Raw genomic sequence first — 16,351 nt, forward strand, 5'->3', positions numbered from 1 at the left:
TATACCTTCTTTTACAATTGGCCGCAACTAATCACTGGTGTCATATCTACTAGAAAATTTTATCTTAAAATAAGAAATACAAAAAACATTTATTAACTAACATAACTAAAATTAAAAATACTATAATAAGTAATAGAAATAATAGAAACAAAATCATTTTCTACCCTATGTTTGGTGGAAAACGTTAGCCAAGAATTCAAAAAATAATATACCAGGTGTTCCATTTAAAATGAGGCACTTGATGGCTGAGAGATACTTATTCGATATCCTTTTTCGGAATTTAACGGAAACTGTTAAGATTTATAAACCATTTTCATTGCATGCACATAGTAGTAGTGAGCTAACCTCAATAGTTATAACCGAATTTTCTATTTTTATACAAACGTATTATAAAAAACACTAAACAACTAAAATTTATTTTCAAAATCTCATCAAAAGAAATGTAATGTAGGCAAAAACAAGTAAATAAAATGTTACAGTCTTACACTATTTCAAATATTCAGAGATTTACTTTGTATTTTAAGTGAAATAAGTGAAGAAAGCCTAACTATGGTTTTCTGTTACATTTGTTTTAAGGAAAGAATGTCCTTAATGTCGAGATTATTACCTTCAGCCAGTTGCAATATTAATAAAAAAATATTTTTTGCCAAACTAGTGCTAAAGTTCAATTTCATGTTAGAAACTGCCTAAATAATCAGTTTCCTTATCGTTGGATTGCTCGTGGGAGTCAAAAACCTTGGCCGCACAGCAGTCCAGATTTCAATCCTATTGATTTTTGTTTTTGAAGGTTTATGAAGTCGCTAGTGTATGATGAAGTAGGTCCTACTCGAGAATTTGTGTTTCAAACGTGGAATTATTACTTAAAATGATGCAGTCTTTCAATGAACGCGCCTCTAAATGCATTAGGAAGAATAAAAATCATTTTCAAAGTTTATTGCTGAATAGAAATATTTTTTATGAATAGTTTTTTTTATTTTATTGTAGTTTAAAATCTCAAATAATAATATTAATAATAATAATATAATCTTTATATAACATTATGCTACATAAAAAATAAAAATATAAATTCTAAATATAAAACATAAAATTCCAGATAAACGGAAACCAAAAGCTAAGCACACAGAAATCAGAATTTGGACATTACATGGCGTCTTAACAGTAATTTAAATTTATTGAGAGTATCACAGTTTTTAATATCATGCCGTAAATTGTGAAAATGGTTTAGGCCTTTATGGTATATAGAGTTTTGTACATGACTAGAATAATATTCTGTCAATATAAAATTACCACAATTTATTGTATTGTAAGTATAAATATCTCTGAAATAGTTAACATATTCACAAACATCATTGGGAACACACTGCTGTTTACTTTTTGCTTTACAGACAAGAAATTAAGAACACTGAACATACTTTGAATTGGCGTATTTTAGTATATTTCTCGTGGCTCTATTTTGAACAATCTGCCATTGCTTTAATTTATAATGAGATAAACTGAACAAAATTGTGGAACAAAATACTAAATCGGGAGCAGCTAGGCTGTTATACAATAAGATCTTGGTGTCAATTGGAACATTTTCCCTATTTTTATGCATTTATGCATTGTGTAATCGACATGTGTATGACACGTCAAATTTGAGTCAAATATTCAGAAGTCTTCTTCAGATCAACATTCGTTTTTCTTTGAATCTCATCCACATTTTCACCCACAATAAAAATCATAGTGTCATCTGCAAATAATACCGCTTTAGTATCATCTAAAACATTTACAATATCATTTATATACATGGTCCCGATACTGTCCCCTGAGGAACACCATGTTCTACAGTTATGCAATTTTTATATTTCGTTTTTTGTACCCTATCTGTTAAATACGAACAAAGCCATTTATACGCTGTTCCCTTAATACCCACTTCGCACAATCTTCTTAACTGGCTAGTTCTGCTTATTGTTTTGAAAGCACGCTTAAAATCCAAACATACAGCCAACACAAATTTACCATCCTCCAAGGCCCTCATATCATCATCAGAGACAATAACAACGACAGATTCAAGTGAATATTTGGAGCGAAAGCCCGACTGGTTAGGCAATAAAATATTGTTTACGCCACAATAACTTTGCAGCTGCTGTTTCACCACAACCTCAAGAACCTTCTCATAAACTGGCCTAAATTCTTGACATAGATTGGCGTTGGGAACCTTCTGTATAGGGGTCACCATTAATGTCTTCCATGCCTCCGGAAAAATTCCACTCGTAAGGAAGGTGTTCACAATGTCCAACAATCGATTTCCAACAACTGCGCAGGCATCAATCAATACACTCTTTGAGATACCACACTCATCACCACTCACATTTCTTAATTCTCTTATATTTTTTATGTCCTGCATAGTTATGGTATTAAACTGATCTATTTCTCCATAAGTGATATCATTCACATTCACACATTATTTTATTTCTATCAATAATATCTTAAAAATATCTGTCTTCTTCTAATTTAATGCAGCTTACAATGCGATTTCTCTCTTTTTGTAGGCACTCAATGTATCACTATTTTGTACAAGTACCGTTTATACAAACAGTCTCTTTGATACATAATTTCTTTTATCACATGGGTTATCCACTTTTTGTTTTGAAATTTATGTTGAACTTACAATTTTACTTTCGGACACATATGGTACTACCATATTAGTTTAGTTGTATGCATTAATTAATTGTGTTAAGCGGATTTTCATCAAATAAAACCCATCTCAGTTCAATAACTAATATTAATTTAACTAAACCGTATTTCGATGACTCTTCACGGCTCACAGAGTAGCATCCTAAACGCGTCAAACAACTTTTGTTTTATGACTCGTTCGCTGCGGAAAAAACTGCGAAATAATTTTATCTTTCCCAGTAAAATAGTCCGGAATTAATCCGGATAAACAGAGGCGGCGCTAAATCTTCTCCCTCGTTGCGGAACGATCTTCAACAAAGACCTGAGTTATCGTCTTAACGTGTTTTAATTACCGACATCTTTTTATCTCCTCCGTACCCCTTTTTCGCAGTCGTTGATTATTTTTATTGCTTTCACTTGGAGTACTCATAACCGTAGGAGAGAAAAAGTCAGGGAGGGATAGATAGGGATCGAGCGAAGATGACATCGTCAAAGTTTACATAATTAAAGATAAATAAATAAAAGAAAAGTATTTTTATTTGCATAAGAAAGAGTGACGATGGTTGTTGACATATGTGAAAAATACCAAAAACTCAGCACTTAACATAGGAAAAACACTATTTGCAGTATTTTTTTGTGATATTATTGTAATTGAAGAACGAATGATTCATGTAAGTTAAGCTTTATGGTAATATATAGCATAAGATTTGATAGATTCAAATCTGAACGAACCGTTGTTGTGGAGTCTACCAGCATCATGCTTTGTTTTTTATTATTTTGCTAAAATTGGACGAATTAATACTTGGTCAGCAGGTATTATGTTTTTTAAAAATAAACAAGACGTAAATGTAATATAAATAAAGTATAATATAATATAATTTAATAAAATAGATATATTATGGTGATTGCTTAGTTGATACTTTTTTTAAGGAGTGATTGCTGGACCGAGTTAAGATAAAATTGACTTTTTTGTAACCTGTATAGCTATATTATACATTTTAGATTACATATCTTTTTTGATTCTAGATTTATTTTTGTATCTTATTGTTTATTAAGTCAAATGGTTGTTGGGTTAATTCATGAACACGTTTTTCCTATTATTTAAGGCTCGTTTTCATGGTTAGTAGGTTACCACCACTTGCAAAAAAAACTTGGAAAATTTTTAGGTTGACAAAAAATATTGCATGAAAAACTGTCAAACTGAAAAGTCATATTTGCTCTATTTTTTTTTTGTCCGCAGAGTTTAATGAAGTTTATATTTAATGAAATGAAATACATAAATGTATACCTACATCATCGTGGATATTAGCAACTTTCATCACGTATACATTTATAAAACCTGTCTTTCTCAAAACTAAAATATTTTCAGATGCGGATAAGAAGGCAAACACATCACAAACATCAAAAGAACGTGAGAATTCGATAGTTGCTTGGCTACTTTTTTCATATCTACAATAGAAAAAAATGAACTTTTACCATCAAAGCAAAATTAAAGGTTAAATACACTGGTCTGCAAAAAAAATTTTTTCTCTCCTTGTTTTCATGCATGAATTCATCTTATTTTATGCTCTAAACACGGAATCTGATATACAAATAAGTACCACACACGTAGGTTTTTAATTTAATATTTATTTCATCAAAAAACAATATTATTAAAGTATAAAGTATTATAAGGAAATAAAATAAATGTGGCGGCTTGAGATTTACAGTAAAAAATCCTAAATTATATTAACAAAACTCGATTGAGATTGTAGACCTGAAATATTTTTATTTCCAGCCTCCTCATTAACTGGTGAAACTGGAGGTGGAGTGTCTTTATCACGAGGAATTGGTCTCTTTGCAGATAGGACGTTCGGATAAACAATCTTATCTCTATTTTTTTTCGATAATCCTCGTGTAGATGTCATTCAGAAATAACAATGATTCTCATGATTTTGAGGCTTACTCCAAATCATTGGCATTGAAAACGGCATGGATTTGTGACTTTCTTCAAGCCAACCTGTCAACGTTCTTTAACCAGATCGGTCATGAGATGTCGCTGTGTAGCAAAAACAATCTGAGGAATTTTTACAAGTCCGTGGCATTTTGTAACCTAAAATCACATAAAATTAATTTTAAAACAACTTTCAAACTTCTATTTTATATTTATTGGCTATACTTAAAAAAAAATACTCAAACTACACATCAAATACTTAAATCCAATGTGTCACAATGAATAATGCGCATGCGCACTTCCCTTCTTTCTCTTACAACTCCCTGAAACTCATTTTGTATGTATATTTACTTTTTGTAACGTCGACGAATGAAAAAATTGAAAAAAAAAAACAAAATTTTGAAATATAAAAAAAATCATATCTGAAAATCTAGACGTGATGGAAAAAATCGGCCAACGGGGATAGATTCAAATCGTTTGAATCATTATAGTTATCATAAAATTTTTTAAAGGAGTATTTCATTGCCAACCAAAATTTCAAATATCGCCTGCAGTGAAAACTTCCCCAACCATACCCACTAGAGGCCCATCGAATTTCGACCATCAAGTACAGTAAGATGATACTTATACTATTGGTACAGTTTGTTTGTATTCGGTTTTGTATGCATTGGCTGCTGATTTTCTTTTATAGAAAAAAGTTATTTTACAAATATCTCAATATTATTGATTTCATTGATTGATTGCTAACTTATTGAGTGAGTTTTATAGTTGGTATCCGAATAAACGACTTAAAGCAGCTCGATTCGATTTAATAACGGTTCCCCGATCAATCACGATTGTTTCGTTCGCCATGATAAATCCTGATCCGGGCCAATATTCCGCCCGACAAGCGACGGCAACGCGATATCGTCGATTCTCGTTTAATCAAGCACGTTACGTGATCGAAATATGCAAATACCGAAAATTACACCGTAATTAATCAGTCAGATCGTTTGGTCGGCTTCTAATTACTCGGATAAATTCATATTTCGCAGTCTCGAGCGACGGGGTTTGACTATCGACGAATTCCGGACGGAAAATGTCTCAGGCAAATACACAGAAAAATAAAGGCTGATAATGATTGAAGATCATTGCAGGATTGTATTAAAGTGGTCAAAAGGTCATTCGCAATATTTCAAGGTCAAAAAGTGTTTATTTACATAAAACCAATAGTCGTCGTCGGACGTTCCTTAGGAACGCCCGAGCAGTACCGATCGATATCCCGAGACCAACCGAAGCGGAACAAGCCCCGCCCTCCACCAATCGGCATAAATACAACCTGCGCAGGAAAAATCGTCAGTCTACGTCCAACATCCGAGATGGAAGGACCTCTGAAGAAGCTCGCCACTCGTGCTAGCGAAACGTTAGGAAGTAATTCCAATCGACGACGGCCTTTAAACCCGAATGAAGATAATAGCTTAGGGTTTTCAAATTATAGGCAAAAATCTCATAGACCAAAGACCTAAAAAATTGTTCTTTCACAGAGTAAATTAATAGCAGCAAATCAAAAATAGCAAAAAATATGACTAATAGGTTCAAACAGCGTCATAGGCCGCATCAAGAGCTAAAGTTTTTACGTTTGCGGTTTTCTTCTATCACAAACGCTGCTAGAGATATTTGAAAAAATCCGTATTGAAATCGCTATTTCGGGGGCTGTCAAGACCCGAAGACGGCATTGATTATTACGGGCGCACGGCATGGTTTCAGAAAAAACGTATTTTCTTAAAACCATTTACTATTTTCAAAAAATTCTCCATTGTTTGAATTGTGTACAGGGTGTGTCCTTGATGGGCAAAAAATCTAAAAGATCCTAAAGATTTCCGTTTTTCTGGGTAAACTATTGAAAAACCGTTAAATATGGGATAATTTTATTTGAACAGTATTGTAAACTGTGTCGAGAAAGAGTTTCACGTTTTATCAATTATACAGGGCGCGAAATATTTCTATTATTTGTGCAAAATTTTAATATCTACCGATGTTTACTGTAACTTTGAAGTTCGACGATATGTAAAGGACACTTTATACAAGGTGCATGTACAATTAAATTACACCGATTTTGCGAAAGTTCCTTAGTGGCCCGCAAGAGCACGATAGAAGAACATTGCGTCCCTTTTAAATGGAATAGAATTTTGTTAGTCTTTCCTTGAGTCTTTAAAAAACATATGCTAAGTATTTGGTGTTACTCATAAATTATTCCTAAATATTTACTACTGCCCACTCTTTTCAGACTCACACCATTAATCTTGGTTTTAAAATACTGTGAGAACAGAGTCTCTATATTCACGAAAGAGAAAAAAACTCTTTGTTGATTTGATAGAGCCAGGAGTGTATAATATCCATAGTTGATGACATGGCTTTAAATATTCCAGTTCATCATTTTGCTATCATTTGTACGGCAGTATCATCCGATCAATCAAGGTGATTTGCAAAAGCAACTAATTATTTATATATAACATTGATCCAACTATTGAGCCCTGAGATACTCCAACATTTGTGTTTATTTGCCCCTACTTACCTTCAGATAATTTGCTTTCAAAGTCAAACGTATCGAAACCTTTTCTGTAACCGAAAAGAGTCACAACTGTTGCTAGGCTAACGTACATTGAGTGATATTCCTCTATATCGCTTGATTATATTGTTATGGTATGATCTACAGGAGTAAGTCCAAAATGGAGCTAACATACTAGGCAGAAACCGCCGAAATATATTTCCGCTTTGGAAACGCGATATTAATTAAAGTTCGAGCCGTAAAGGAAATTGTATCACTGGTTGCCGCGAATCTGGCACTATGCGCGGATCCATATCCGATGCGGGTGATTTCTATGCAACGTTCCGGCGTAAGATAATTGCACTCGTACCACGTAATTCCAGTTATTAACTGCATTCGGGTATTATAATCGGACCAGCGAGGGCGCTAATGTGCTATTACCGTTCACTTTGGTGTCCCGGCGCTTTGTGAGGGCGTCTGATGCGAGCTCGGCCGCGTGACACACATTACACGCAATCTTATTCCGGACTCCGGAAACGACACGAGGCGCGCCCGATTATTCTTCCGGTTTGTTCCGGCGTAAAAACTCTGTTACCAAAATTAAACACGCAAACAGGCATACGAGGTGTGTTCAAAAAGTAACGTGACCGAAGTGAGGTGGCTTTTACTTGATGAAAATCCATTTAACAAAATAAATAAGATCTAAAAGTTCAGATTTTCACGATATAGTCGTTTTTGCAAGGTCAAGACCAAAGAGTTGTGCTTAGAAGTGATACTTCTGCGATTAGATCTTCATTTAAAGAATTCACCAGTGGGGACCTTTATTATTTATAATATTTATTAATGATATACCTGATTCTGTCCCAGACAATTATGTTTTCTTTTATGCAGATGATACTGCTGCGGCCCTACGATTTTACCCATAAAACTATATATTAAGTTGCCCTTGTCCGTCAGACAGATTTCCATTTATTTAAGCAAAAATTAAAGCTCATTGTGAATTAGAACGTTATTTATTCTATCGAAGATTAATTCGATCGACGTGATGCCGATCTCTCAGTGTGATATACTTTGTGTGTTTGTACGTATTTGTTTTTAAAGTTTGTATTTTAGTGTTCTAATGTTTTTTTTTACTTGTTGACATTATCCGATACTTTTGTTAAAAGTCAATGGAAATAAACATTATTATTATTATGTCTGGTGACTGGTCCCAGGTTTATGCCCCTCAAACAATATATTAGTCAGTTTCAGTATGGTAAAACGTCTAATTTGCCAAAAGCAGTAGTTCATTGCCGCAGATCCAATGGCTAGTGCGCAACATTTTGGAAATAGATACAAAATACGAGAAGATTACAAAAAAAAAACTGTATTTTAATTGAGTTGAATTATCTGCCTGCACGTTATTTTGCACTGTGGCCACAAAATTTGGTTAGAACGCCGCGTGGCATACTCAGAGTCGGCAGTTAGAATCTCGGCAGCAGCTAAAAAATGGCGGCATCCAGCTCTCGCTTTGTGTGCCTCCGTTTCCCGCAAAACGGTTCTAGGCGCGTAATCGGAATTTAATGAAAATCCATCTTAGACTATAATACAGTTGCCACACACGATGCGCTCGTTTGAGCTGCGGCGTTGCCGAGGCGATAAATTTGCGACGTTGCCGATGATAAATTGTAACCAAAGAGGCCGTGGGAAGAAGAGGCAACATTACGAACACGGAAATGGTGTTTTCACAACATTTTAAGGTGGTATGGCATCCTAATGTTCAGCAAATTTAGAGTTCTCTTTGTTTGATTTTGATTGATTGATGATTTTTGGGCAGGGTGGTCATGTGACAATGCACTAAGGTATCGGTCTGTATGCATAGGGTTTTGTAAACACAATGACCCAATGTTATTGGAGGTTATTATGGGAAAAGGTATGCTAAGGTGTATAGAGTTTAAATGTCTAGATGAAAGGTGTCGAGAGCTTTCTTCTCAAAGGCTTTCATAAATACATTCGCAATGACTGGTGAAATTGGTAAGGACGAAGCAATGCATTAAAGTTATTAATGATGATCAGGGTGCATTACGTCTGTTTACAATTCACAAGATGTCGAAACATAAAGAGATATATTCGACAACTTTTAACAAGTGTAGGTTCTGCGAAATATTATCAGTTATTGGACAAGTGAGGTTTATATAAATAAGTTTAAATGTTGAAGTTGGGAGGTGCTAGCAATAAGCAAACATTTAAGTTATGTTTGAAGCTCTTGGTGCTATCTAGTGCTAGCCAGTTGTGACCCGGTTAGTTGATTAAGGTTATGATGTGAGTTTTTATGAGACACATTAACGGAAAGAACGCGTTTTATTTTTTCCTTCAGAAACGGTGCTTCACTAGTAGGGGACACCGGGCTTGGTTGTGCCATTTAAAAAAAAAAAAATTATTATTTTTTAAAGCAAACGTCTAACTTCGGTTTTGTGTTGTTTTTATTCTACAACATTTCTTCTGTATAAAAATACAAGCTTTTGTATATAGAAATAAAAATTATCAGGTATTATCCAGAAAGACAAAAGCTAGTAGTTATGTCAAAAATAACTTCTTCCAGAAGTTCCTTGAGACATTGCGGGGGTTAGTTGTTACATAACTAAATACATTAAAGACTACCTAGATATCATCATCTGAGTCACAGTTTTGTCAGAAAAAGGAAGGATCTTTATCAGTGCACTAAAGATTTGCATCTAACATTTTTTGAGCATCAGTTCTAGGGTTTTTTGATGAATCATTCCTATCTAATAATGGCTGGGGAGGCACCTGGAGAGACTGGTTATTGCTGGGCTCTGTCTCGACAGTTTCTGGATTTAGTTTATACCGATAACAACGGCAAGCAGAAACTTATTGTCACCAAATACGTGTCAAATAAAAGGACAAATCCCATTAACTGGAAACCCAGCTTGAATATTATTTGGTGTGGCAGCAAATGGTAAAGCCTCTTTAGCAATGCAGGATGGTTTCCCACACAGGAATCAATCGCACTGTTATGTGTATTTTTTTAGCAGATTATATACTGACTAGTCTAATGTGCGAAACTTGTGATTTTTCTTGCCTTATGCCTCTTATAGATAGGTGAGATTCATAATCATCCAAGTACTTGCTGAAATGTTCCAAAAAAAATTCATTTTTCGATATCCGAAAGTAAAACAAAATGTAACCAATGTACCCTCCCCGCAGAAGTGACATATCCCACTTGCTTAACCCCCTTCCTAGCAACTATCCGATTGGGTTTTTGAACTGTGGTGATTCCCATTTCATCGATATTGTAGATGTCTTGAGATTCAACCTTGCAACTGTCTAAGACTCCCTCTGAAAAAAAAAATTGATTGTCACAACTATCCCCTGACGCCATCTTTTTCTATTTTCTTTTCATATTGCTCACAAAAAGCAAGGAAAAAAAAAACAAAATATCATCTTAAACTCTGCATGCCCTAAGGCGTATTTTGATCACACACTTTCTCAAAAAGAGCTTTGTATCCGCAATGATTTTATAGAGACGCTAATATTTACTTTTTACATGATATATCCCAATACTAGAAATATCCTCCGCATAGCAACTCATACGGATACCAAAATTATACTGAAGGAACACGAAAGTTTATATTTTAGAGTATTTATGCCACGTTGCCAAGTTGTCTTTATCAGTAATGGCCACTGTCACTCTAATAATCAACAGACGCCACATTCAAAGTAGCAAAAAAGCATTGAACCTAATTTTTTCCGCCACTAGCTTCGTTTTAATTAACATGCGCCCATTTCCGACTTTATTATGTTTAAAAAAAGAAAAACGACACCTCCGTTGCAACGGAATTCCTCTACGAAAATAATTCAAAGAAACGGACTTTTCATAATTTATCCCATCGCGACTAAAAAGAAAGTCCCGACCAATTTAGTTTGTCGAACACAAAAGGTTTGTTTGTGTTCGGTAATTAAATTTTCACAAAGGGATTTTGCGCGCAAAGTACGTTCGCCGACGTAAAGAAAAAAACGACACGAACGGAGTAACTCTTCCGCGCGATAATCTGCTGTCTGCAAAAAAAAAACACTTCAAAACGGGAATAATAATTCGAGTTCGGCTTTCCGAGAATTTATTTTCCACTCCGGACTAAATCATTTGATTCCTCGCTGCAAATCTCTTAATAAAAATCAACGTTATGCGATAGCTACGCATCGAAGCTAACGAAAAAATTTATATGCAACGGCCATACCATGCTGATACACCAGATCCCGTCCGATCTCTGAAGTTAAGCAGCGTCGGGCGCGGTTAGTACTTGGATGGGTGACCGCTTGGGAACACCGCGTGCCGTTGTATTTTTTTAATTATTTCTTGCGCAAGTTCCATTGTATAAGCTTCAAAAAAATTAAATTTTACATGCAACGGCCATACCACGCTGATACACCAGATCCCGTCCGATCTCTGAAGTTAAGCAGCGTCGGGCGCGGTTAGTACTTGGATGGGTGACCGCTTGGGAACACCGCGTGCCGTTGTATTTTTTTCTAATGAAAAATTAAAATAAAATGAATCAAAAGGTTATATATAATCCAGCAAGTTTTTTTTTGCGGTGTCAACTATTCAAAAGATCAAATGGCCAAAGAAAACTGAAATCAATGAAGGTACCGGTACACTTTTTGAAAAAATTGAAGATTTGAAACAAAAAATTTAAAAATCAATCAAATTGAATCAGGGCATTGTGCGTGTGCGTTGGAAACAGTTTCCAACTTTACAGATTCCAGATGAAACGATCTTGTTCCACATGTTTCATGCTCGCATGGAATCGTGGAACGAGTGACTTGAAAAGTTTACCAAACGAATTGCATACTATACTTTTTCCACGACCGTTAGTTTTTGGGTACATTTTTGAAAAACCACACGAATAATTTCACTGACATGAGCGTCAGAATTGGCAAATGTCGAAATTCGAACCGTGCGGTAAAATCTCCGAAAACATCCGATTGCTCCCAAACTCGTGCGGTTAGATCCCGGAAATGTCCGAAGTGGCTAGAATCCGTGGGACAGGAGACTCAGGTGGTAAAGTGACGCTTTCCGCACGCTAGATTTATGATTAATTAGGTTATTTTACAGGAGGGAGTAGGAAAAGAATATATTCGGCCACCATAAACAACATCGCAACATCTCAGACATACTTGTCCCTCATTTTTAAAAAGGCATGAACTTTTAAATTTAAGGTAGTCGTCAATGTTGTATTTAATATACATGGGCATTTAATTCCCAAGTACCCTCCCAAAACACTATTCTGTTTGGAGATGGAACTAGCTGAGGGTTATTAAACAGAAATGCCGTTTTTTCTCTTTAAAAAAAAAAACAGTGTAGTTTTAGGTGGAATAAAGGCCCTTTATTATTATTATTATTATTATTATTATTATTATTATATAATATTTGTCTATGATGAAAACAATAAAGTTTACATGACAAAGACATGGTGGTCATTAATGCATTGCCCACAAGCTTGAAACATAGTGCTTTAAGAGTCGTATCAGTTTTTTAGGAAACCAGCGGTACGTGTTTTACGTTTAATATAGACCATACGCACCGCAAAAATGAAAAATTTGGAGGGACACAAAATTTTGGTATCGGGTGTGGGGTCGATCATCAACTGCGCGACTTTCCTGCTTTTTTCTACGGTTAAGATTTTACGTAAAGTGTGACGCACGCAATCCCCAAATCTGTCCATATTAGATGGACCACTTAACCTAACGGTTTTCTGTTATCGCCAGTGACATTTTTTGAAAATAAAATAGCAGGTGATTCGTCGGACCCGACTAGAATATTTACAGTGAGGATGCCTGCATATGCAACCCTACCCTCATCCTACGTGTAATTCGAAAAATCCGACGCCTATTAAAAAACCAGTGATATTCGGACCTAAAAAAAAATTCCTACCGCGAAAACCCGTAATTTTTGAATGTTTGATGAGACGTCAAAGTTCAGTCTGACATGTAACTGATTTTTGCGAAAAAGGCTAATGGAACGGCGCGAGACAATTTAATTATGGCGTCGAAACTAAAAAAATATTCATCGCTGACGCTTTGCAAGTTTGGTTAGTTGGCATATACGCCCTGCATATACAGTAGGGTTTAGGCTGTTTCTTTTTATTAAAAAAAAAATCGTCACCAAAAATGATCCCTGTAGCTCAACTGTAAGGAGTCGGTTTTTTTTGTTTCCCATTTAATTAACAAGGGAAAAATTATTTTTTCACTAAAATTAAATTTACGTATTATGTTAGCGATTTTTTACAAAAAAACAATTTATTTTATTAAAGTTGAGTTTTTAAGCTTTCCAAAACAGTATAACAAAGTATGATTATCATTAAAAGAAGATTAATTACAGCCATTTAAAAATTACTAAACGTTGAACTTTTCAGAACTAGTTTCTAATCATTTTTTATCTACATAATTTCTCAAAATTTTTATCCTAACTAACCCTGATTATAGAAATGAGCTTAAAAAAATTGACAATTTCAATTCTGCATAAGGAAAGGAATTTAAAATATTCAGAAGTATTTAAATGTCGTTATTTTCAATTCAGTTTTTTAATCAGGGAATAGTGAGTATTATTATTTTTATGGGTTACAAATTTCAAAAATGGATGTCAGTACGTAGTGTGGGTGGCAGAACTCATGATGATAATTGAAAAATAATGGAGGTTATGTGGAAATTGTTTAGCATTAATTATTGATATTCTTATTGTTTGAATAATATATTTTTATTATTTCGTGTTTTTATTCCTCAGTATAACCCATTTGAAATATGTTAAGTAGCTTGACTTACACTGCAGATCTTTAGTTTTGATTAGTTGTCAAAAGTAAACAATTGCAAACACAGATAATATGGTTACTATCAAGGCAGACTTGACCAAACAATATGGCTATGGTCCAGAAATCGAATGATAATTATTTTTAAACTGAAATATCTCAAAAACGGCTAAATGAAATGTCATTAAACTAAAAATTTTTGAAATCAGGAAAAAAAGGTCTACGATTTAAGCTAATAATATGAACGGCATTATTAGGTTTTATAAAAATATGATGTTGCTGTTATTTTGACAGCTCGCGATTATCGTTTGTTATTTCTGATATTTGTGCAAGATGATAAAGCAAAAATCTTCATACTTTCGTATGATTCGTAAAATTAACCCTGTGCGTGGGTGTCAAAATATAATGAAAAAATAACCAGTACAATTTTTTTTTTACAGAAAAGTGGTAAGTAAGAATTCTCATTGTAAAAAATTACAATGCGTAATATAAAATCATGGCCGGATATCGTTGCGGAGTTCCGCCGCCTCCTCCCGCCCCCCGCAAATTTTGATAAAACAAACCCCCTCCGCGCACGTCAGCTACAATCAAAATTCTCGTCAAGCGGCCGTGCCATACGCAGAGATAAACGCAAAATTAAATTTCGCGAAAGTTTGGGGGGGGGGGGGGTGAAGGGGTGGGGCCTTTAAAATTCGTTCCGTTGTTTAATAATCAAACTCTGCGACACGTCGATGTGTAGCGGATTAACTCTGGCAGGGGCCGTAGCGCTTCGCCTCCGTCGATTTTGACATTTCGTTCGACTCTAATCGCTTCCGACCGCCGCTGCGTTAATGATTCGCCAATTACTGCGAGCCGAAATCGCGGCGTGCGGTTTCGTTATTATGGTGCGGATTTTGCGCGTCGGGCGGAACATGTCCACGCACCGAGCCCTGCGGAACGACCGCGTTATACCGGGTGGACATAGGAAATCCCATGTAAATTTTTAGGTTCCCAAGTATTGGCTCCCCTGTACATTTTATAGCAAAGTTGTAAAAAAAAATGAAGGGGTCGGTATGATTATATATTATATATTTTGACATGACAATTGTTTCGACAACACCGTGTCTTTATCAAATGTAATATTTACAAATTACCTGCTACTACATATACCGAAGAATTAAAAACCATAATTAATGTTGTGAGAATTTAAGTTCAATAAAGGAGAGGATAAATAGAGTTTACTGTTGTCTGGATTTGTTTTTTATTTTTAATTTTATCTATAATGGAGGGATTGTAGCCGTTGTTCAGTGCAATTTGTTTAATGATATTAAGTACTTTGTTGTAATTTTCTGTCGAGAGTGGCGAATTAAGAAGTGCATAAAAGAGTGAAATGCAGCCATTTTGCGTGTATAAGGGTGATCTTAGCTGTTATGTATGACTGTGTCCGTGTGTGAAGGTTTATGATAAATTAAATAATCTGATTTGTTTTGCGCTTTCGTAATAACTAACTCTAAAAAATTAATAGAGTTATCCTGTTCAATCTCGATTTTATATTTATTTTATATTTTATACGATTATGTCATGAGTTAATGTAATTTAAAAAAGAATTCAATTGTCTGTCCGTCCCTACAAAGCAAGCAAAGACATGATCCACGTATCTATACCACCATAGAAAACTTTTACTTAAAGGATGTTTTAGTATGATATTTTCCCAATTATCCATAAAAAACTCTGCTTACAAAGGACTAAGTGGGTTTCTCATAATCAAACCTTCTTTAGAGATGTAAATCTGTCCATTAAATTCAAAATAATTTTGGTCTAAAGATACTATTAAGCAATCTAATAAATCTTGTTTCACCAATGGGTTAACCTGTTTCCGAGTTAGGCTGAAATCTGCTAAATCTATCACATCCATAGGTGGAATACTGGGAAATAAGTTTTGTGCATCAAACGACAATAGTGTTGCGTTAGAAGGGATTTTGATGTCTTTGATTTTATTGAGTAATTCAAAAGAATTTTTTATTGCAAATTTTGGTTTAAAATTTGTGTGGAACTTTAAAATATTTACTAATTTTGTTGAAAATTTAACTGCTGGAACCGTTACATAAGGCACGACTGGTCTAATGAGCATATCTTGTGTGTAATTTAACAAAAGAATATAATTTCGGCGGTTGTGTATTGTCTTTGTCACTAAATAGTGTGGAGTTAGAAAAGTTCTGGTTTAAGAAAATTGTTGGTTTTTGAAATATATTCTGGGAGATCGATAGCTATGACTGCCTTCCCTTTATCTGCAAGCGTAAATATTATGTTATTTTCAGAAGCTTTGTTTTTCACACTTTTTACTAGTGACATTTGAGCCACCTCAGTTCAATTTTTTGGCAAAATCCTTCTGAGAAATTCAACTTGAAAGTGTTCCAAACCTCAGTTGAAGCAATTATTTGTGATAATAGTTAAAAT

The 16,351-nt window shown here is 34.6% G+C and overlaps 2 non-coding genes across 2 annotated transcripts; both read left to right on the forward strand.

Moving 5' to 3' along the window:
• Positions 1 to 11,336: 11,336 nt before the first annotated feature.
• On the forward strand, positions 11,337 to 11,454 carry LOC132704225 (5S ribosomal RNA). Its single transcript, XR_009619246.1, has one exon. It is a non-coding gene; the product is annotated as a 5S ribosomal RNA (ribosomal RNA).
• Positions 11,455 to 11,515: 61 nt separating this feature from the next.
• On the forward strand, positions 11,516 to 11,633 carry LOC132704235 (5S ribosomal RNA). Its single transcript, XR_009619254.1, has one exon. It is a non-coding gene; the product is annotated as a 5S ribosomal RNA (ribosomal RNA).
• The last annotated feature ends 4,718 nt before the right edge of the window (positions 11,634 to 16,351 follow it).

Source organism: Cylas formicarius, unplaced genomic scaffold (assembly GCF_029955315.1).
Source record: "Cylas formicarius isolate icCylForm1 unplaced genomic scaffold, icCylForm1.1 PGA_scaffold_6__28_contigs__length_40554024, whole genome shotgun sequence".
NCBI lineage: Eukaryota > Metazoa > Arthropoda > Insecta > Coleoptera > Brentidae > Cylas > Cylas formicarius.